Source organism: Triturus cristatus, chromosome 8 (assembly GCF_964204655.1).
Source record: "Triturus cristatus chromosome 8, aTriCri1.1, whole genome shotgun sequence".
In the NCBI taxonomy this organism is placed as follows: Eukaryota; Metazoa; Chordata; class Amphibia; order Caudata; family Salamandridae; genus Triturus; species Triturus cristatus.
In genome coordinates, this window is record NC_140591.1 from 142726677 (window position 1) to 142751014 (window position 24338).

General features: G+C 50.0%; 1 protein-coding gene across 3 annotated transcripts in view; it reads left to right on the forward strand.

The window, feature by feature from the left end:
- The window catches only part of ZBTB20 (zinc finger and BTB domain containing 20), a 1375461-nt gene that overhangs the window by 561491 nt on the left and 789632 nt on the right, over window positions 1-24338 (forward strand). For 2 of the 3 annotated variants that reach the window (XM_085621157.1, XM_085621156.1), the window contains one exon: window positions 5265-5329. The gene's annotated coding sequence lies outside the window, so the exon portion shown is untranslated. The remainder of the gene's footprint in view (window positions 1-5264; window positions 5330-24338) is intronic. The other variant, XM_085621158.1, reaches the window with a different exon arrangement.

Sequence of the window (24338 nt, forward strand, 5' to 3'; positions counted from 1 at the left end):
ATATGAGGGGTCAAGCTTCTAGCGTGAGGCTCAGGTAAGTAGAATGCATCGTTTTCAGTGTATCCGGTGAATAAGTAATGAATCGGGCATGGGGACTGACCCCTGGGCCCGGACGGGCGTAGACGGGCTTGCCTTTGGCACACCCGCTGCGCGCGTCCGCTGCGCTCCTGCACTGCGTACTGCATTTACTTCTGTTCCCGGCCCTCAGCGCTGCCCTCTCGCAGCGTGATTGGCTGCTACCGGGGGAGTCACTAGGAGCACTGGGGAAGCCGGAGACAAGGTGCCTTACGCGTGAGAACAGTAAGCAGAGCAACAAGTTTGTTATTTTTTAAAGTGCAGATTCAATTTGCCCAGCCCAGCGCCAGAACCCCTGGAGCCCCCGTACGCCAGGACACTAGACTCCGCTACGATGCCAGCACCCTCCACGCACTCAACGCCGGCCGAAATCACACCTGCTTCCAGGCCGCCCCGAAACGGACCCACGGACCTTTCTCCTGCCGCACCTGCAGCTTCACCTGCAACAGAGCCACCAAACCTCCAAGGACAGGACCCAACCACCTATGCTGCATACTCCTCAACACCCGCTCCGCATGCAAACACGCCGTCGAGCTCTGGGATCTGCTCGACACCTTCGCCCCAGACGTAGCCTTCCTGACCGAGACCTGGTGGAACGACTCCTCGGCGCCCGACATCGCCATAGCCATCCCGGACAGCTACAACATCACCCGTAGGGACCATGCCAATGGAATCGGAGGAGGAATAGCCATCGTCAACAAGTCCACCCTCAAGTTCGCCACCCACGCAGATGACACCCTCAACATGGCCGAACACCTGCACTTCCAGATCCACACCGATCCCAACGCCACCCTCAGAGGAACACTCGTCTACAGACCCCCCCCCGAACCCTGGGCTCAGTTCAGAGACTCCATCGCCGACCTTGCCAGCACCCACGCCCTCGCCTCCACGGGCTACATCTTCCTTGGGGACCTGAACTTCCACCTCGAGAACAACAACGACGCCAACTCCGTCACCCTGATAGACAGCCTCACCAATGTCGGCCTCAGACAACTCGTCACCGCACCCACACACGCCGCCGGCCACACGCTGGACCCGGTCTTCTCCACAAGCACCCACGTCGCCTTCGACCACACCACGAACTCCACTGGACCGACCACCGCTGCATCCATTTCAACTTCAAGAAACCAACCACGCACCACCGCACTCAACAGCTGCCTTGCCGCTGCTGGAGCAAAGTCACCGAAGACCGGCTGATCACCACCCTCGCCCAGATCCCACCCACTGACCGCACCAACTCGCCGCAGCCCGCAACCTCAAACTAGGGATCGACGACTGTGCCAACACCCTCGCCCCACTCAAGAAACCCTCCAACAACCACGCCAGCAAGAGAGCCACCTGGTTCACCAAAGAGCTCCAGACCACCAAACGCGCATGCCAGAAACTGGAAAAGAAATGGCTCCACGAACGCACACCGGACAACAACGCAGCCCACAAGGAGGCCACCCACAGACATCACCACCTCATCAGATTAGCCAAGAGGTCCTCCTTCAAAGACCGCCTGGATAACAACGCACAAGACAGCAAAGAACTCTTCAGCATTGTAAAGGAACTCTCCAACCCCAGTGCCAACGCCAACGACATCCCGCACTCACAAGAACTGTGCGACTCACTAGCCACCTTCTTCCACCGCAAGATCGCTGACATCCACGACAGCTTCAACACCACAACCGCCCCGACTACACCAGACTCCACCTCCCCTGCGAACACCACCAGCACCAACCACCTGACCTCCTGATCCAACGTCAATGACGACGAGACATGCAAGGTCATGAACTCCATCCACTCAGGATCCCTGTCAGACCCGTGCCCACACCACGTATTCAACAAAGCAGACGCAGTCATCGCACCCCAACTACGGAAGTTCATCAACATCTCCTTTGAAACAGCGACATTCCCGGAAAGCTGGAAGCACGCCGAAATCAACGCCCTCCTCAAGAAGCCCAAAGCGGACCCCAAGGACCTCAAGAAATTCCGGCCCATCTCCCTGCTCCCGTTCCCGGCGAAGGTCATTGAGAAAATCGTCAACATACAATTGGCCCGCCACCTCGAAGATAACAACATCTTGGACCCATCCCAGTCCGGATTCAGACGGAACCACAGCACTGAGACAGCCCTCATCGCCGCCACAGACGACATCAGGCGCCAACTAGACAACAGCGAAACAACAGACCTCATCCTCTTGGATCTATCAGCCGCCTTTGACACGGTCTGCCATCGCACCTTAAAGACACGCCTCCAAGTAGCCGGAATCCAAGAGAAGGCCCTCGACTGGACCACGTCCTTCCTCTCCGACAGAACCCAGAGCGTCCACCTACCACCCTTCCGATCCGAAGCCACCGACATCATCTGCGGCGTCCCCCAGGGCTCATCCCTCAGCCCGACGCTGTTTAATGTCTACATGGCCCCCCTCGCACAAGTGGCCCACCATCACGACCTCAACATCATGTCCTACGCCGACGACACCCAGCTCATCCTCTCCCTCACAAAGGACCCACACACCGCCAAAACCAACCTCCACGAGGGAATGAAGGCCGTCGCCGACTGGATGAGGAGCAGCCGTCTGAAGCTGAACTCAGACAAGACGGACCCACCTCCTCAGCCTGGGACGCCTCATGGTGGCCGACCACACTGGGAACAGCACCGACACCCACGGACCATGCACGCAACCTAGAATTCATCCTCAACTCCTCCCTCTCCATGTCCAAACAGGTCAATGCTGTCTCCTCCTCCTGCTACAACACCCTCTGCATGCTACGCAGGATCTACAAGTGGATCCCGACCGAAACAAGAAGAACGGTGACACAGGACCTCGTACGCAGCAGACTGGACTACGGCAACGCACTCTACGCAGGAATCCCAGCCAAACATCTACGACGACTACAACGCATCCAAAACGCCTCCGCCCGACTGATCCTCAACGTTCCCCGCCGCAGCCACATCACCCCCCACCTGAGAGACCTACACTGGCTCCCCGTCAATAAGAAGTTCACCTTCAAGCTCCTCAACCACGCACACAAAGCACTCCACAACGCCGGACCAGCCTACCTTAACAGCAGACTCAGCTTCTACACCCCCACCCGCCAGCTCCGCTCCGCCAGCCTCGCCCTCGCCGCTGTCCCTTGAATCCAACGAACAACCTCCGGCGGCAGATCCTTCTCCTACCTCGCCGCCAAGACCTGGAACACCTTCCCTGCCCACCTACGGCAGATCCAGGACCTACTCGCCTTCCGAAGACTCCTCAAGACCTGGCTCTTCGAGCAGTAGCGGCACCCCCCCTCCCCTCAGCGCCTTGAGACCCTCACGGGTAAGTAGCGCACTTTACAAATACATTGATTGATTGAATTTTAAAATTCTAAAAACAGTGTTAAAATAGTCACAATGCAATTCTATCTAGCCTAAGATACGTTCCGATTCGAGTGGCAGGAAAAGCCTAATGAGAAGCTCACGCGCTGCGTCTGCTTTTACCTCCGTTCCCGGCCCTCAGCTCCGCCCTCTCGCAGCATGATTGGCTGCTACCGGGGGAGCCACTAGGAGCACTGGGGAAGCTGGAGACCAGGCGCCTTACACGTGAGAACAGTAAGCAGAGCAACAAGTTTGTTATTTTTTAAAGTGCAGATTCAATTTTAAAATTCTAAAAACAGTGTTAAAATAGTCACAATGCAATTCTATCTGGCCTAAGATACGTTCCGATTCTGGACCTATCAGCAGCCTTCGACACGGTCTGCCACCGCACCCTAATAGCACGCCTCCATGACACCGGAATCCAAGAGAAGGCCCTGGCCTGGACCACATCCTTCCTCTCCGGCAGAACCCAGAGCGTCCGCCTCCCACCCTTCCGCTCCAAGACCACCGAGATCATCTGCAGCGTCCCACAGGGATCTTCCCTCAGGCCGACGCTCTTCAATATCTACATGGCACCATTCGCCCACGTCGCACGACAACACAACCTCAACATCATCTCCTACGCCGACGACACCCAGCTGATCATATCCCTCTCCGAAGACCCCCACACCACCAAAACCAACCTCCACAGAGGAATGAAGGCCGTCGCCGATTGGATGAAGGACAGCAGGCTGAAGCTGAACTCAGAAAAGACGGAGGTCCTCATCCTCGGCCCCACCCCCTCAGCCTCACCCCATCAGCCTGGGACAACTCCTGGTGGCCAACAGCGCTAGGAACAGCCCCAGAACCCACCGACCACACACGCAACTTGGGGGTCATCCTCGACTCCGCCCTCTCCATGACCAAGCAAGTCAACGCCGTCTCCGCGTCCTGCATCAACACCCTCCGAATGCTCCGCAGGATCTTCAAATGAATTCCCTCCGACACGAGAAAAACCGTCACCCAGGCCCTCGTCACCAGCAGACTGGACTACGGGAACGCCCTCTACGCAAGAACAACAACCAAGCTCCTGAGACGGCTGCAACGCATCCAGAACGCCTCGGCACGACTGATCCTCGAAGTCCCCCGACGCAGCCACATCACACCCCCACCTGAGAGGCCTGCACTGGCTCCCCATCAACAAGAGGATCACCTTCAAACTCCTCATCCACGCACACAAAGCCCTACACAACGCCGGACCAGCATACCTCAAGGACCGACTCAGCTTCTACACCCCCACCCGCAGCCTCCGCTCTGCCAGCCTTGCCCTCGCCAGAAAACAACCGCCGGCGGCAGATCCTTTTCCTACCTCGCCGCCAAGACCTGGAACACTCTCCCTACCAATCTATGACAGACACAAGACCTGCTGGCCATCAGAAGATTCCTCAAGACCTGGCTCTTCGATCAGTAGCAGCCCCCCCCACTCCCCCCCCCCCACCAGCGCCTTGAGACCCTCACGGGTATGTAGCGCGCTCCACAAATGATTGATTGATTGATTGATTCGAGCGGCAGGAAAAGCTTCTAATCAAATCACATGCTATGATCAACAGTGATATATTGTACACAGTACGATATAGCCATTTGAAGGGCTGCATATGTCCCAAGAAATTATGGTGGAAGATTTCATTTGAATAACGATGGTGTGTATTTCAAGCTTACAACAAAATTCATTATTGTTTTTCTTTAACCACATAATTTGCACATTCTTTAAATAAGATTGCAGATGATCTTGGTATGGTTTGTAGGTATGAGGATAATTCTTTTATAGACAATGAAATTGAATTAAATGTGTCCTCTATTCTCAGGAAGAAAAAAGGCACGGGATTCTCCTGCATCTTTCTCTCAGAACTACCACGACTACCAGGTACAGGTAGGCAGCAAATATATTAAGTCTTTTACTGGAGAACCATGTGCTCTTGCCAAGTTTTCTGTTAACTGTTAACTATAATAGAGGAGCGAAGCTTTTCCAGATCTCTGCTGCTCCCTTTTTCATGTCTGGCTGCAAAGGAATTGCACTAGTTCAGATGTAGGAGCAATCAAAACGGAAATCAATATTCCCATCATATGAGAAGTCATCTATCTTCTAGCAGGTCAACAAACCTTCTGATGTGGGATGGGAAAAGTAGGCTTTTTTAGCTGTAAATGGAACTCAGAAATCGAGACAGATCAAGTCCGAGACTCTCGAGAGAGACACCAGTTTTGCAGGAGAGATGTAATGAGGGCAGGAAATTGGATGCTTGGTTCAACCATGATGAGACAATAACGGGGACCACAGCTGGCAAATTCCAGAAGGTGCCACCTGGGCTCTCCACAGTGCAAAGGTGCATGCATAGCTTTGATGTGCAGCAAAAGGTAAAACCCTGGGAACCTCCGCAGGATTAAAGCCCCTTCAGGAGAGAGAGAATGCCTGCCCGGGAATAAAGAGACCGAAAATCCCTGCTCTGTGTTCTGAAAGAGTTAGTGAGCTAGCTGAGAGCAAGACATTATGAGGAATGGCAACTGATATGTGCGCAAAAGACGGAATGCAGGAGTTGGTAACACAGTCAGTATTCCCCTCGGTCTAGAGCGAAGTAGTCTCTTGAGTCTAAAGCTAGCAGAAGCTATCGAGGAGACTTTTATCTGAACTGTATTTCTTATTTTCTATTTTCATGTTTGTGGAGTCTGAAGTTTTAAAAATGTATTCTGGTCTTTCCTACATATTTCTCTCCATCTCTCAAACTCTTAATGTTCTTCCATAACCATCTCACTTTCTCCCTCTATCTCCTCTTCACTCGTTCTCTTTGGACATCAACTCACCAAAATGTGAAATTCCACTCTCTGTAACTCCTGGTGACATCACAGTATTAACCCCCGAGCGGCCTTCTGTTTGCTTTTGAGAGGCTAGGTCAGTGTTTAATTTTCTCCAGTGGTGCGCACCAACTGTACTTATTTTTCATTAACAGAGACTGGTCCAGAGCAAGAAAGAGAAAGGCAGAAAATGGAGAATGGAGGAAGACGAGGATAGGAAAATAGTGATGAAGGGAAGAAAGAATGGATGAAAAAGAACATGCAGGAGTGAGAGAGACGGGAAGCGTAGGGAGGTGGAAGAAAAAGGCAAAAGGTGGAATCAAGACTAGGCAGAGACAACCTTGGCATTCGCCAATGCCAGCAGCAAACCTCTTAAGAACATTTTCAGGCCCACATTACAACTTGTGCTTCGCGATGGGCAGCTGAGGCAAACCACAGTGACAGAGGCCTTGGTACTACTTCTTTCCGCTGTTAAAGCATGACCATTGGCAAAAGTGCCACGGGTACCAAAAGGCATTAGTACCCCTTGTTGCTCCCAATTGAAAGCAAAGCTCCGCCTTTCCCTATGATGCTTAGCTTTGCCACTCACTCTCTTCTCAACGTTCTCCCTATCCCCCCTGTCTTTCTCTTCTTTGTTTTTAAAGCTGACTTTCTTGTGCACATTCTACGCTGAGCCATTCATCGTGGGGGTAAGTGTATGTGTGAACGTGGAAGGGACAGCTTGCTAAGGTCATGCATTTAATTCTTGCAGGAGTTCCCCACAGGCCAAAGCAATATGCAGTAACAATGTTTTAACCTATATAATGGTTTATTCTTGTTTGACGTTCCATGGAAGAGCAGATTCCGCATCATCCTTAATATATGTTGTTTGAGCTGTTCCAGCTTTGTCAGCAGAGCTGTCTGCCTTTAGTGCAAGATATTTCGGGCTAGTATACCCTTAGCCCTGGAAAAATGCGCTCGTCCTACTGTCTAAGAGTTTGTTTACCATCCTGCCAAGTACTGCATATAGGCCACGCTGCAGAAATGATCATTTCTGTGCATTCATAAGCATTCTGTAGACTCTCGGGGTCAGGAATCTTCAATGGGAGGATTTGCAGTCCTCATGAATGGCATTATCTCAGGAAGAATGTTCCTACTCTGAATAGATTTCATTCCACTCAGCCCTGTAAACAAGAGCTCGCACCCATTGACTCCCATTCAAGATCGGCTGCTTGAGTATAAAAGGCAAACTGACTTGAATGCCTCAAATCTTTCTGTTTCAAAATAAGATCGTTTTCTTTGACTGAGAGGCCCTCTGTGTAGCAGATGAAATCATTCTATGGAAAGTGAATCCTCAGGGACAAATACATAGAAGGAGGTTACTCTGACCGTCTTTGACACTCTAGTTAAAGACACCTTGTCACCTACCTGGTAATGTAATAATAGTCTTACCCATTGTACTTGTGTAATTGCTGGTAGACATAAAATTCTATAGGAAGATAATCCCGAGGATAAGCAAATATTTGTTTGATTTTTCTTTAGTTATTTTATTATTAATGCTTGCTACAACACATTAATTATTTGTAGATGCCTCTATTCAGTTAACACCTCAGCACCGTAATGGTAGGAAAAGAATTGAAGAGTTAAACTCTAGTTTTTTTCTGCAACAGATAGGTTTTACCCCTTTCCAAAATCCAGGTATAAGGGCCTTAGTTCTAACTTCCAAACACTAAATTCCAAGTTTTAAGGTCTCAATACCGAGCAACACCATTGTACTTTCCATTTAAGACTTCTGCGTGGAAGCAACAAAATGTCATATTTATGTTAACGCAGCATGCCAGGAGTTCCCCAGACACCCCGCCTGGCCTAAAGCACCGTTAATAGCACTCTCTGTTCGGCAAAGCCACAGGGAGGGGTCGTCATTGAAACAGAAGGCGGCTGCCCTGGCGCCCTGAGAAGCACAGTCGGATGGTTTGAGAGGAAACAAATCGTGCCACTGCCTATTTGCAGTGCGAGAGGCGCTGTCCCTTAGTATCAGGAAGAACGAGTCGGAGACGAGCGCTTGGACGGCAGGAGGCATCGACGGGCATGGTGGGCCACAGCACGAAGGACACCGAGACCCCCTCCTGAGCTGGTTTGGGCTTTCTGGGAGTCGCCCGAGGGACATCAACTTCCCCTGAGACCTGCGGCCTGGAAACGAACCTTGAGTTCAACTGGGGGCGGCGTCAAGCAGTGACAAGTCAGAGTGGTGGCCACAGGCTACAGTAAGCGCCGCACACAGAAGACTGGTGTTCTGTGGTCCAGCCTGCTCACTCTCCTAATACGTGCGGCAACCAGGGGCCCGCTGGAGGGCCACTGGGAGGGATCCCAACAGGACACGAGCTGCGCCCCCACCTTTCTTCTCGGCCACATCTTCGCAGCACGGGGGCGAAGGTTCCGAAGAGCGGCCTGCGGGAGAGCTCATCTGGCAGTCGTACAGGCCCATGATTGCCGCCCCAGTGGACTGCAGCCCGGGGCCTGGAACAGCATTAGGTCCCAGCTTGACCGGGGCAACTGAAGGAATCTGAACCCCCCCCCGCAATCTCAGTCTCGCTGCACCCTGGATCGCTCAAGTAAGCCCCCGCTTGCTCTTTGTCACATGTTGGACACGGCAAACGGGGGCCCGCAATCCACAAAGAACTCTGATGACTTGTTTGCTGTGGGACGCATGGGCCCTTCCTGGTCTGTCCTCTTTCTTTTCTCTAGTTTGCTCCTCAGTGCAAGAGCTGCATGAAAGACCGTGAGCCGGGGCCTCAATTATTCCGCTTCAGCAGCTGAAGCAGCTGCTCTGAACGGCCCCACAATTTAAGACCTCGGAGCGTTGATGGTTTGCTGGGCCTAGAACTACATTGACACTTCTAGTGAAGTGCTTGGTAGCGCTCCAGCTTCCGTTCCTTGGCGGCCTCCTGCTCATCGTCAACTCCAGACAAGACGTGACCCTGTTTCTGATGATGGAACGCACACAGTATGGAATGAATCTCTGCAGAGATCCCTGACTCAGGGCAGTTGGTCAACCATAAAGGGGCTGAAACCCTGCTTAGATCGTTCTGCAGAAGGGCGGGTTGGGCCCAGCCTTGGACTGGCGCTCATTCACGCTGTGGCCTCAAATGAGTCGACCCACCTCTTGCGCCCCTCGGCTTCCTGAGCCGGTGGCTGGGGAGTGATGGCCACATCAAAAGCAAAGAAGGACCGCTTAGTCCGTGAAATGCAGTTTAAAGACATGGGGGAGGCTCAGTAGGAGAAGATGGCGGCGGGGAAAACGAAGCATCCCGGCGGGGGAGATGGAGCCGAAGGCTCAATGACCCACCAGTTTCTGTAGTCGCTGTGTGCTACGCTGCGCGAGGACCTTCAGACAGTGGAAAAGGATCTGACCCTGGAACTAAGGGAAGTGCACCGTGACATGGATGAAGTGGGGGAGAGAGTGGTGGCCCTTAAAGAGGGATCCGTGACCAGAGACGCAGAAATAGAAGCCCTACAGCAAGAAATCATCCACCACCCGGACCAACAAATTGACTTACAGGCCCATGCCGAAGACCTAGAACACAGGTCTAGAAGAAACAATGTCCGCATCCGGGGGGTCCCTACGGGCGTGGAGGGCTCAGACCTCGAGGGCTGCATCCAAGCCCTATTTAGCAGCATTCTGGGTGATGCCGCGTCGAACAGCACCAAGATAGATCGATGCCACTGGGTTGGCCCCCCTTTGCACCTCATCGTCCACCTGAAGACATAGTGGTCTGCATGCATAACTTCAAAGTGAAAGAAGCGATTCTCAAGGCCGCCAGATTGGATCAGAAGATGCAATTCCGGGGTGATCTGCTCCAGCTGTTCCAGGACCTCAAGGCCACTTCCTTACAGAAACAAAAGAAGTACTGCCCAGTCACCAACCACCTACGTTTCCACTCCTGGGGCCATCCATTTAGTCTTATCTTCCAATCAGGCGGTAAAACATACCAGCTATGTTTCCTGAGGGAGGCTGCAAGTTCTCAACCTAGATCTCAAGGATCAAGATCCCTGCCGATCCCCTGCGGATAACAAAGCTCCTGGCAAAGACCTCCGCAGGACAAGATGTGGCCCACAACTCAAGTGTCACCTCCAGACCTGACCACCATTGCCAAGGAAAGGCTTAAGGTGTTGCACTCCCTCTTTGGTGACAGCAAACCTGATCATAACCTCCCCAATGAGGTACTGTACAGTGTGCTGAAGGGATGAGACTGGAGGAGCGAGGGTGCAGAGCACCGCTTTTACCTGACGACTCTCTTCGCCGTGGCTGTCTCCTCTCGCCTGCACCTTCATTTTATGATGGGCTCTACTGTTTCTAGATTTGCTCTACTTTTTTGTTGGGGTTTTCGGTTGATGTACGGGGGCTCCTCCTCCGACGTGTCACAGCAGATCAACGCGGTACACCAGTGGGCCATCAAGAATCTTTCTCAACAGGCTGGGTCCTGTGTTTCTCCCAACCAGTCCTGTGAGTCATTTGCCCGCTACTGCTTAGCCTCTTTTTTTATCTAGACCCTGGAGATCAAGGTCCTTAGCCTCAATGTAAGTGGCCTCAACAATCCCATCAAGAGGTCTGCGGTACTCTCCCTATTGGAACACTCTCAGGGAGACATATGCCTGCTTCCCGAAGACACGCACAGGATGCACACCAAGAGATTCGCCCAGCAATTCTGGTCATCAGGGAAAGGGAAGAAGTGAGGTGTAGCTATTCTCAGTCAGTCAAAGCTTTTATTTCGGTAAAATACCATAAAAAGACATAAATACATAAATACATTTAAAACAAGATTAAATAGCATTGTATAGAGTGAAATCCATTAAAACATTAAAACAGTTCTATGGGACTTACACAATAAAAAGAAGATCTTTTCCATAAACGGGAAAAAAGTTAAAATTAATCCAGGGCCAGAGATATACACATAATACCTCAAAGAACTAAGATAATGATATAGGTAGTACTGAATCAGGGGGGTGAGTAGCAGAAGACAAAAATTTGGACCTAACAAACCACATTGAGAGGAGGAATTTAGCCATTGCAAACACTACCAAAGGGGTGGTGTCATATTTCAGAATTCTGAACACCTCCATATAGTCCCTAAGACCCCTAGACTTGCATAGCTGGATGATCCACTTTTTCCGTGCAATGGTATATGAAGGACAAAAGAGAACAACATGCAGCTCTGTTTCGCAAGTAGCAAAGCATAGGGGGCACGAGCTAACGGGGTTTGCAACATTAGACCATCTATGGGTGAAATCTCTCAGTGGGAGCGAACCGTGTCTAAACTGCATGTAAAGTTTCTTAGCCAGAGGAGGTTGGATCACGTCTAGGAAGACTTCGAATTTGGGACTGCACTTAATATCCAGAAAAGTGTCAGTAAGCCTGCCCAGGGAGGAATGGAGTAAGATACCCTTCCTAAAAGATTTCAAAACCTCCCTCAATGAGTTCTTCGAAAGTGTACGACAGGTCACTTCCGGGGCAGACCATAAATTCCTCATCCCAATTAGGTTGCAAAGGTTCTTTATGTAGGCAAGCCAGGGGATCTTATCCGATTTTCCCCTTGCCATAATGTCACCGAGATCAAACCTATAGCTTTCCAACTCGGGCGTTGACCAAAGACGCCTCCAGAACTGAAGAGGACGGTCCAGGGCAATCTCTTCGATGGGGATCAAACCCAGATCCCATCTCAGGGGGATTAGTGGGGTGCTTACAGGTAGTTTCAGCAATCTCCTGATGAAGGAATTCTCAATAGATGAGAGGGAAGCGGGGGTAGAGTAACCCCATAATTCAGCACCATAAAGTGCTCCTCCCCTGGCTTGGGATTTGTAGATTTCCAATGGGGGGCCTAGAGGTTTGCACGAAGAGTTATTAAACACCTTCAGGATACCCCCCACTGATTGGGCTAGTCTCAAATTTGCCTTTGCCAAATGGGATCCCCAATTCATTTTATCATTAAGGGTCACCCCCAAATAGTCAAACGTGGCAACCCTGTCCAACTCAACCTCTCCCAGTTTAGGGTGGGGGCAATTAAGTGAATTAGAACCAAAAACCATAAATTTGGTCTTAGAGAGGTTCAGTTCCAGGTCCCTGATTTTACAAAAGGAGCAAAAGGCCTCTAGTGTTCGCTGTATGCCCATGTAAGATTGGGATAACAAGAGCGTATCATCAGCGAACATCAGGGCCGGGACCTTACGCCCCGCCAAAACAGGGGAGTCCAGGTTAGCGGAGCGCAAAAGATACTCAATCAGCCCATTGATGAAAAGGGAGAAAAGGGTGGGGGCCAGGACACAGCCCTGCCTCACACCCTTCTCTACCGGGAATGGCCTGGAAATTTCCCCGCCTCTCCCATATCTCACCCTTGCATAGGTGCCTAGGTGGAGTCGTTTGAATAAGTGGCAAAGGTAGGGGGGGGCCCCCATCTCTAGCAGAATGGCCCAAAGTTTTTCCCTTTGCACCATATCAAAAGCGGACCGAAGGTCCACAAAGATCAGATACAAATTACCAGCACCCATGCTGACTGTCTTCCAATAGATCAAGAGTAATCTAAATAGTTGATCTATAGTAGAAACCTTAGCTCGGAACCCCGCCTGTAGGGAGGTTAGGATGTGTTGATCCTCCATCCAGATCTGCAGTCTGGATAAGAGGACTCGGGCGAACAGCTTCTGAGGAACATCAATCAGGCTTATGGGACGGTAATTGGCTGGGTCCAGTGGGGAAGATTTTTTGTGAATGGGTATGATTTCTGCACCCAACCAGGTGTCCGGGATTCTAAGGCCCTGCAAAATGGCATTAAAATATACACGTATATAAGGTGCCCAAATTTTTACATCACTTCGGTAGAGATCACCGGGGATCTTGTCGAGCCCCGGAGCTTTCCCTACTGAAAGGGAATTGAGGGCCAATTCGATTTCTGGGAGAGAAAAGAGGCTAGACTCAATGTCTTCCTGGCACAGCAAGTCCATTGCAGTATCAATCTGTGAGAGGCCTGCATCGTTGCTACCCGGAGGGTTACTGGCCGAGAAGAGGGGTTGGAAATGGGCGAGCCAGACCTCCTCACTGAGATTAGGAATAATTGCTGGGGTACTAGCTACAGTGCCCGATCGAACAATGTTCCAAAACGCCCTCGAGTCACGGTCAGCTAGAGCTTGGAGTAAATTTTGCCACCTTAGATCCTCCCACTCAGCTTTAGCTTCCTTGATCAGGTCTTTGTAGGTGTAGCTATTCTTCTTTCTAAGCGCTTCTCAAGGTTGGTCCTGGGTTTATTTCTCAAGATTAAGGGTCGCCTGTTGGCCCTGCAGGTGCAACTTGGCGCATTTCACTTCACTGTAGCTTCTCTGTTCGCCCCAAATGAGCGGCAAGAGGACTTTATGACTGACTCCCTAGCAAAAGTGCTTCAACCCCAGATTCAGCAATTTTAGTGGGTGGAGATTTCAACATAGTAATGGACGCAGAACAGGACCATTCAGGGAAGAGAACTGAGCACACTGGCGCTCTCTTCCCCTGAGGGATTGGCCTGGTTCGCTGACTGTGGGCTGCGTGAACTTTGGCGCGTGCAACACCCCGATGAACGCCGCAGCACACAAGACATATGCTCACTTAGGCCACTTTTAAGCCTCCCCCTCAGCCTGGTACCGGGTGTAGGAGAGAAGGATCTGCTTCACATGGGTACTCCCACTTTTTGCTGGTGTTTCACTGTTTTTCGACCTTAGTCTGGCTGTGGCCCTGCTAATTAGGCCCACAGCCTAGCTGCTTCCTCTCTAAAATGGTTTGCATGTACATTAGGTACATCTCTAATTGGATTCTGGAGTGCCTTATAAGCCACTAGTATTTGGTATACTATGTACCTAGGGCATAGGTACCTCAGAGGCCTACTAGGGGCTGAAGCATGTATTATGCCACCCCTGGGAAGCACTCCAAAATGGCACCACAGGTCTGCTACTGCAGTCTGGGTAAGGGTGTGCTTGCACCCCTTACAGTGGTATAGGCTACCTATATCCACATATATATATACACAGACACATATAAACCTATAAGTCACTCCTATGGCAGGCCTTGACAATCCTGAAGGCAGAGTGCTTGGTTTTGTGAGAAGGTGCCCAAGCATGAGCTGAGCCCCTCTGCAGCTTTCGGAAATACTTCCTTATGGCTGTTCTGTGATACAGCCATACCATATACTCTTAAGTGCATTATAACCTCGCGGTAAATGCTAACTTTGGGATGGCTGCATCAAAACATGTTGTGTTTGGTGTCAAACGCTTTGGAATACTACCCCCCCCCCCTCCCCCGCCAGTTGTGGCGGCGGGGATAGCATTCCACCCTTCTAGAGGGAGAGACATGTTCACACTGGACTAACCCGGTGGGACTTTCCTGAGCCCTGGCATCACAAAATGGATGCCTCTGCCACAGACATGGGTCTGGCCTCCTGCTGCTGACCGAAACTCCAGCAGGGGAGGCCTGGACAATAGGTTTCCTGTGTAACCACCTCCCCAGACAGGCAGATGTGTATTGGGGTGGGCGGGAGCACTCTCTGGTGCTTTGAAGTCCTGCACTGGGGGCACGTTTGCTGTCCCTGTGCATAGTCCAGTTCAAATCGGTTGCAGGGGTTACCTGCCCCTTCTCTGGCGCAAAACTGGACAAAGGAAATGGGTGTAACCACCCCTCTTTCCAAACCCTCCCATAGGTGGGTCCCTAGAGTATGTCCAACCCCCAAACTTAGTATAAGTATGGGAACCCAGTCCCTGCGACTTTAGATTACCCTGGACGAAACTCTGCAATATATATCCTGGACCTTCGACGTTCTACTTTGCTTAGAAGACTGAAGAAATCTCCCTTGGAGTCAAGGAGTGACTACCCTGCTTGGCAGGCACCAAAGAAGCAACTGTCCGGTCTGCAATTCCGAAGCTCCTACCGGACGCCGAAGTCTCTGCATCCCCAGAGGTGGATTTCGAGACTTCCCGAGGCTACCCGGAGTCCACAGCAAAGCTGAGGCATGTGGCTATCGTGGGTGACGTGGAACCGTGACCCCTGGACACCGTGAACTTTTGCAGCAACATCATCTTCCTGGTCTTCCTCGAAGTTGTGCTTTGGGCTCCAAGTAGCTCCAGCCTTGAGCATCCCCTGCACCGAAGATTTCTGGCCTCCACTCCACGAGTGACCCGTGGGCCAGTTTCCAGTGCGACCGCTCGAGGCTCCTTCACGATCGCTAGCCCGTTGGCTAGTAGGTCCCCACAAAGGCAACTCCTCTTCTGATTGGGCTTTCCTGGTTGCTCCAGACGTGCCCCGACTCATCCCCTCGCTGGGTGAGTCCCCCAGACCTTGCTGGTCTGCACCCCAGTCTTTTCTCTGATTTCCAGTGACTTGCCGTTGCCAAGGCTTGTTGGGTCCAATCTGGTCGCCGACACCGCAGCACTCGACAGACTTCGTGGGACAGCTCGAATCCAGCTCCTGGTCGGCATCGGCGCCTCCTGGACCTCGTGGCTGAAGAGTCAAGACACTCGTCAGCTCACCTGAAGCACCCAACATCAGTGGGCATTGGTCCATCCTGCCCTTGGTCACTGGTAAGTGACCCAGACTCTGTCCCCTCTGCTTTCAGGTTCCTTCCTTCCTAGATCCAGGCTTGAATTGCTTCGCAAACTTCTCATCTTCACGGCAGCAGCACTTCATCGCCAGCTTCCATTGAAATCGACGACGCGACCCAACACCAAAAGACACCTATGCACCCGGCTTCCCTGGGTGAGGTAACACGAGTACTCCGGTGCTCCCATGGGTGCTAGCCCTAGAACTTCCTAGGTCCAAAAGGGTTTGGTCCTGACTCGATTCTAAGTGTCCCTAATCTTTAAATTTCCAACTGCGACATTGCCCATAGAAGCTAACAGGAACCCACGGTTGTGTTTACACACTGCACCCGGCCCCCGTGGGTCCCCTGCGCACTACCTTGGTTGGTTCCTTGTGGTCCCAGCGATACTACAGGCTCTAGGCCTTGTGTCTAGTTCAGTCGTGGTTCTTATACCACTTTATTGGTATATGGTTTGGTACGCCCCTATGGCTCAAACGTGTATTTGTGCTATTACTGTTGATTGCTAACTTGTAAATTAAGTACTCCGAACTCCAGTCTCATAAAGGGACTAGTGGGGTGTGTTTTATCTTAAATCATATATTTTAAATATATACCTGGTGTGGTTGTCCTTTCATTTGATCATTCAAGAGATTATAGACTGGTAAAACAAGCTGCTTTACATTCCTTCAAGACTTAGCCTGAAGGCTGCTTTCCATAGCTACCACTAGGATAGCTTTCAATAAAGGTTGTCTTTGACCTAATCACCATAAGGGGTTGTTTGGACTGATACAGGGTGCCCACTATAACTAGTGGACAGCATATATCAGGCCACCTTCTCACACCGGGTAACTGCCTCCTCCATCGAACCCCGCTCGCTATCTGATCATGCACCCGTCACACTGACCCTGCACACTTCCTCGCTCCCCACTCAGACACCACCCTGGCAACTGCGCAAGACACTGTTACACTCACCTGAACAGTCATAGCAATCAAGAAGACGCTAACGGACTACTTGGCCTTTAATGACATTGGCGCGGTGTCCCTCTTCTCATTGTGAGAGCCCTTAAAACTGATTGCTCGGGGAGCTCTCATTGCGAAGGCAGCGCATGACAATAAAGCGTGGAAGAATAAGAGGCAGGATCTGGATAAGTCCGTTTTGGAATTGGAATCCATCCATAAACGTACCGGGGCCCCCCAAGTTTGGTGTAGACTGGAAAAGGAGAGGTTGCAGCTTAAACGACTTGACCAAGACAGGGCCGAATTTGCGATTCTGCACCTCAAACATAAATTATACATCGGGACCAATAAAGGGGGGGCGGATGCTACCGCACCGGCTGGGCAGCAAGCAATACGCGCATGCGGTCAAGCCCATAGAACCACGCTCGGGCCCTGAAGTGTCTGACGCCCCTAGCATAGCAGCTTGAGTTCCAGGTGTTTTACGCCGAGGTGTACGCGAGGGACCCCAAAATGGTAAGAGGCCCTCAGTCATATCTGCAGACAGCGGCGGTCACACCTCTCCCGTCGGCCGAAACAGAGGCACTAGACCAACCTATCCACATAGAAGAAGTGATATCGATGATCGCTAGGCTGAAGCCATTTAAATCGTCAGGCTCGGGCGAGTTCAGTGCTGCCTTCTCTAGGACGTTTTGTGGGGAATTGGCCACGTTCCTAACTCTCCTCTTTTATTCCTTTGCTGACACATTAATGGAGTCAATGCTACAGGCCTCAATCTCAGTAATACCTACGCCAGGGGAAGACCCCAAGCAAAGTAGCTCATACCGCCCCATCTCACTTTTAAACGTGGGCGTGAAATATTCACTGGTGTCCTGGCACATCGTCTTAACCCTTTGATGCTTGGTCACATTGACCTGGATCAGGCTGGGTTTATCCCTTCTCGCCAGTGTGGGGACAAAACCAGGCGATTTTGCCATCTTATTGATAAGGTGCATCGCTCACGGGAAGAGGCCCTACCGCTGGCCATAGACGCCGAAAAAGCGTTCAACTCAGTGCACTGAGCTTATCTGTTTGCAACTCTCAGGCGCTTCGGAGTGGGCAGGCGGTTCGAGGTGTGGATTAAAGCATTTATAGCACCCCTAGTGCCGTGGTGCGGGTTAACGGGGTGAGTTCATGTGGGCTCGCTATTGACCGAGGCATGAGACAGGGCTGCCCGCTCTCCTCGCTTCTCTTCGCCCTGTACATGGAGCTCTTTGCGCAGAAACTGAGAGATAACCCTAAGGTGTCGAGCATCCTATTCGGGGCTGATCACCACCTGATTAGCCTCTATGCGGATGATATCATCTTCTCCATCACTCAGCTCCTGTCCTAGCTCCCAGCCATTGTCTCGGAGCTAAACGTATTTGGAGCGACGTCAGGCTTCTGTGTAAATGCGCAGAAATTGTAAATTTTACACCTTACCATAAATCTGGGTACTATACAAACACTACGATCCCAGTTTGACTTTCAGTGGATTGATGCAGACTTCCCCTTTCTGGGAGTTGTCCTAGCACGGAGTCTCACTAAAACAGCTCAGATTAACTACTCTAGACTCACGGCCTAATATGCAGGGTCTTAACTCAATGGCACCGATTGCCTCTCTCGTGGCTGGGCAGAATAGCTGCGGTTTTCATCTTTCAGCCACTCCCCCTCACTCCCCAACCCGGCGCGATTAGCAACCTCCAAAGAGCGATCAAACGCTTTATATGGAGGAAAACAAAGCCCGATTGAAAAAGCAGCTGCCGCAACGATCACAACAAGAGGGGGGCCTTGCAGTGCCTAACGTCCTACGTTACTATCAGGCAGCACAACTTTGCTTCCTGGTGGAATGGAATCGTCATATGATGGAGAAGCACTAGGTCGTCATGGACCAAACGGTGGTGGTGCACACATCTGGCACGAGGCTTGGCTTCCCCTCGCCCACAGGTCATGAGGACTCTGCTCGTCCCCTGTAACAAAACCAACGCTTAAGGTATGGGATAGGGTGGAGGAGGCTTCGAGGCTCTCATCCTTCCCATCTCCTATGGTGCTTTTGTTCGCTAACCCAGAGTTCCCCCCAGGTATGATTCCAGGCATCGCTAAGCGGCGGGTGCTTGCAAGCGGATAGGCTGCCTTTTTGACCATGAGGGTCTTATCCCATTTGATCAACTCAAGAGTCACTATTCCTTGCTAGAAATGGGCCACTTTACTTACACACAGTTGACACACTGGTTGCTTAACACTGAGACACGCCCAAAGGCAAGCAGTCCCAGGACCCCCTTCAAGAAGTGGCTGTTCCTCAAAGCGGACGATAAGAAGCTCATCTTTGAAATCTATGGCCATCTGATGAAAGCACCCCGTAACTACAAGATCCCAGGCCAGATCCGGTGGGAATCAGAACTTGGTTGAACCCGTACAGACAAAGAATGAGAAGACATATTTTATATGGTTCATGACACAGCACACAACTCAGGGCACACCGAAACAGCATACAAAATTAGCTCATACTAATACAACACCCCTGCACGCATACATAAATGGAATGCACAGTGTGGCAGCCAGTGCTGGCGAGGCTGTGGCAACCCAGGGACGCTGCTGCATCTTTTATGGCACTGTCCAAAGCTTTCTAGATTTTGGAATATGGTCCTGAAAGACATAGATAGCGCCTTTAAAACTGAGATCCCGCGGTTTCCCGCTTAGACCCTTCTTGGGCTCCCCAGTGCACTCACAAATCCACTCTCCACTAGAGGACGACAGATTGCACTGGCCCTGAACGCGGCACACAGGCTACTTCTGACCAATTAGGACACAGACTAAGTCCCGTACCACAGACAATGCTGTGATCCCTGTTGGGTATGAAAAGGCTGTCAATGGCGACGGGCACTGATCCTTCATCATACACGAAAATCTGGTCTCCATTAATTTCCATCCTGCCCAAAGAGTTCAGGGAACTGACATGCCCATCTTAGCTGCGTATCCTGATGTTACTGCCCAGCACACAAGACGAGTTGTGGAAGTGAGCCTTTTCCGGGTCCCACCAGTGCAAGGGTTAGCCCTTCTTTGCCCTTTAGTCCTCAGACCAACAAAATAGAGATTGGAACGGAAGCTGTAATATCAAAACAATATTTTATTATCACTCATGAGTGGGACTACATCGCTACAGAACCCTCAGGCAATGAGGCAGTACATGGAATACAGAAACCAGGGTGCTTTTATACACCTTTTGTTGCAGTGTAAGCATGGAGACTCAAAAAGAGGCGGTACAAGTATACACAAGAATAGCTATTCACATATATGGACATACAGAAATCACCTAGTCAACAGAGTGGGAGGGGAAACTAAACTGCTTACATCAGTTGGAATAGCCTGACAGTTACACACTAGAACAGGTGCATTCTAGCAGCTACAGGCCTTTCTGAGCATGTGCAGTGCTCTGGCTCAGTACTGAAGGAGTTAATTATAGTTGATGACTCAGGCAGAATAGCAAAGCAGGCGACAGTGAAGACGGAAGGAGCACATGGCTAACTAAAATGTGCCAAAACAAAATGGCTTCAGCTCATGCTAACAGCGATTTCTGCTGATTTCCACAGAGTCAGGGGCAAGGTGAATTAACTGCCTCTCAATAAACACTAGTCGAGCTAGGTATCTTAAGTCTGCTGGATGAGTCTTGGTCAGAAGGGAAAAGGGTGGGGGGGGCTGGAGTGGGTGTTGGGTCTGTCTGGGTTATTTTACGTTTTCTTGATTAAACTGTTACTCTTTGGCATGCACACTAATCTGTCGTACACAGCAACAGCATGCTGAGATCGCTTGGAGACAATACCACAATATGAAATATGATGTTCATTGCACATACTAACAAGGCTCTACTGTCCCTTAATCACCTGTCCCCTGCACTCGGTCAGCCCATATCGGTGTGTAGGTGGCATGGTGTGTATTACCACTGTTGTACTGCGATAACATTGCTTCTTGGACATGGAATTTGTTTGTCCGTATGCAGTTAACCCACGCGGCCAGCCCGGTTTGGGTTGTAGGTGGCTTGCTGTTTAAGTGTTTATCCCTTATGTCTGCCAATAAAAAGAGATTTGATCATAAAATGTAGGGTGTCAAATGCAACAGACAGGCATGGAAGGACAAGCAGTGACAGCTCTCCTTCATCTGTACTCCCTTAAAAGTAATCTAACAGTGAAACAAGCATGGTTTGGTGTTGTTATTGAGCCAAAAACCCAATTGAAAACTATCCAGTAGTTCATGATGTTCCAAGAACTGTTGGAACTGCAAGGCTACAGTGCTTTCTTTAAAACCTCCCGCAAAACAGTAGTTTTGAACATTTTCAGGTTCAAGCAGAGCATTTTAATAAGGAGCAAAACTGATTTCACATGTCATGTGGGAACCTGCTGAAGTGACTGGTTGATAACCCCAGAAATACAATAAGCGATTCTGAATGCTGTGCATCTAGTACCCACTACAAGCAGTATGTCAAATTCATAACAAGTAGGACAAATTTTTTGAGCATAGCTTTAGTTTCTGTGATCTCCAGTGACTTAAATTAGAAAGGTACAGTTTGCCTCTGGGACTTTTCATCAGGGTCCTTTATAGTAACTGAGGCCTGTGGCTGTGCGGACCTGGATTATAAAACTTTGTCTGTTTTGGATTTTGTAACGAAAACAATGAAATGCCTGCACATTTACGAGTGATAGGATGGGACGAGGAAGGAGGCAGTGAAAAAATTTACAAGGCGAGAGATTTCATTGGTTTGGTTGGTACCCATTCCACTTCCACTTTTCTAGAAAGATACTCTTTCTATAGTTCTGGAAACTCATCATTCCTCAATTAGTCTAGAATTTCTCCATCTGTTCTCCAGTCAATGACAGAGGTGTTTAAGATCACCAAGAAACTGAGCAAACCAAGAGGGGAGATAGTTGAAGGGGGTTCCAAGAGGGGGGGGGGAGTGTTTATAGTGATGCTACTTGGTTCATAACATTAACAACAGTTTAATAAAATGTGTGTGAAATATTAGCAAATTGCCCCTGGGGATAGAGTTTTAGTAGCTGCTTCCAGATTGTTTCATCTTACATGATAGCAGTATTTTATTCTGTGGAACGTGATCGGTTCACTCCCATATTTGTTCTGTTTGTGGAAGATCTTATTAGGGAAATTGATATTAAAGTTTTTGTTTATGTATTTTCACCGCCTGACTGTAGACATATTAGATTTTTTAATTTCAATATCCAGAGTAATAATTAAGTCTAAACAGTGTCCTTTTACTTGCAGTCTGCAAACAATAGCGTCCAGCAACTTTATCCTGCTTGGAGATTTTAACTTTCATGGGGAGGCCTCAGAGAATCCCGAGACGGATAACCTCCTAAATTGCCTAAAACAAATAGGCCTCTCCCTCCTCTCAAACGCCCCCACGCATAGAGCAGGCCACGCTCTTGATCTGATCTTTTCTAATATGGCGCATCTTACCAACCTCCCGCCCCTCCCTCTAACATGGTCTGACCACTTTATGGTCCCTTTCACTCTCCGACAACAGAAGCCTACTAGCCTACACGAATTTGAACCTCGCTCCTCCCAATTTCGTAGATCCTGGAATAACCTATCCCTAGAAGCCTTTTCGGCTACCTACGATGCCTTGCCTCCGGCGCCCCCACCGTCAGGCTCAGACACGTCAGAGTTGCTGAAGTCTTTCTCGACCAAACTAACCACAGTCTTTGACTCTCTAATTCCCATAAAAACGTTTTGCCCCTCCAAACAACGTAAATCTGCCCCATGGTATACAGAAGAACTCAGGTTGGAAAAATCAAGGTGCAAAGCCTTAGAGAGATTCTGGAGAACCAGCCAAACTCCCTCGGACCGAAGGACCTATAAACTCTCTTTGACAAAATATCATCAGAATATAAAATCAGCAAGGAAAGCGTTTATACTAAAACAAATTGACCAAGCTACTAACTCCTCTAAAACGCTTTTTAACATAGTTAAAGACTTTGTTAACCCTCAGGTGTGTAGATTGCCTCAAATAGAGTCACAAGACCTTTGTGACTCTGTAGCAACCCACTTTGAGGATAAAATTAATCTGATCTACGCTAATTTCCCTCCTGTACGAACTGAGACCAATATCCCACCCACAAGCTGTGCCGAACCTAATCTACAGTCTTCGAGCAAGCTCAATCAATTTGAACCGTTAACAATTACGTAAGTACACACCTTGCTCTCATCGGCGAAGTCGGGATCGCCTAGTGACCTGTGCCCTCCGAGGGTAATGGCCCTTATTTCACCATGCTGCGCCTCGGAAGTCCGAGCTATATTCAACAGCTCCATAGAGACAGGCACTATCCCTTCCATCTGGAAGGAAGCCTTTGTTCGCCCTATTTTGAAAAAACCAACTGCAGATCCCCTCACGTTCGCTAACTATCGGCCTGAATCTCTGCTTCCCTTGTTGGCAAAATCACTTGAAGCAGCCATAAACAAACAGCTGAGCCATTATCTAGAATCGAACGACCACTTAGATCCTTCGCAATCAGGTTTTAGACCGGGCTTCAGCACTGAAACTGCTATCCTTGCGGTCACAGACTCTCTGAGGCTAGAAATGGATGCGGGAGGATCAGCCATTCTGGTCCTCTTAGATCTCTCCGCAGCATTCGACACGATATCACACCCTAAGCTGCTAGAGAGGTTGAGCTATTGTGGCATCCAAGATCAAGCCCTGAAATGGCTTCAAAACTTCCTGACAGAGAGAAATCAAACAACTATGCTTGGGCCATTTAGATCAAACAAACATGGACTGGACAAAGGTGTCCCTCAGGGTTCATGCCTTAGCCCTACCTTGTTCAATCTTTACATGTCCCCGTTGGCCAAAATAGCTGAGCCCTGCGGGTTTGAGATTATCTCATACGCGGACGACACCCAGCTTATTTTTAAAATCGACCCAAATGCCACGTCAAAAAACCTACGTTTCGCAGCAAGAATGACCTCAATCTCAAATTGGATGACAGAGAATCTTCTCCAGCTGAATCCGAGCAAGACAAAGATCTTGTTGGTAAGGAAAGCCTCTCTTGCCTGGTCCACAGAATTGTGGCCCAAGGAGATTGGAACTGCCCTGGTTCCGAAGCAAATAGTGAAGAACCTGGAGTTCACTTTAGATCAGGCCCTCTCAATGAAAGACCATGTTGCTACAATCACCAGCTCCTGTTATTATAGCTTGTGACTTTTGCGGAAGATGCTTCCTTATCTCCCCATTAAGCACCGCAGAACGCTAGTACAGGCAATGGTGATCTGTCGTCTTGACTACGGCAATGCTATGCTCGCCGAACTCGGCCCTTCCCTGCTAAAAAAACTACAGGTCATCCAGAACACTGCTGCCCGAATGATTCTTAACCGTCCGGCTGGCTCACCTTCAGCCCCCATCCTATCAGAGCTCCACTGGCTCCCAATTGGGAAGCGTTCCTATTTTAAGACCTGCTGTCTTACTTACAAAGCCCTGAACGGTTTAGGTCCCAAATACCTGGCTAACAAACTAATAAATAAGACCCCCATTCTTAACTTACGGTCCAATGC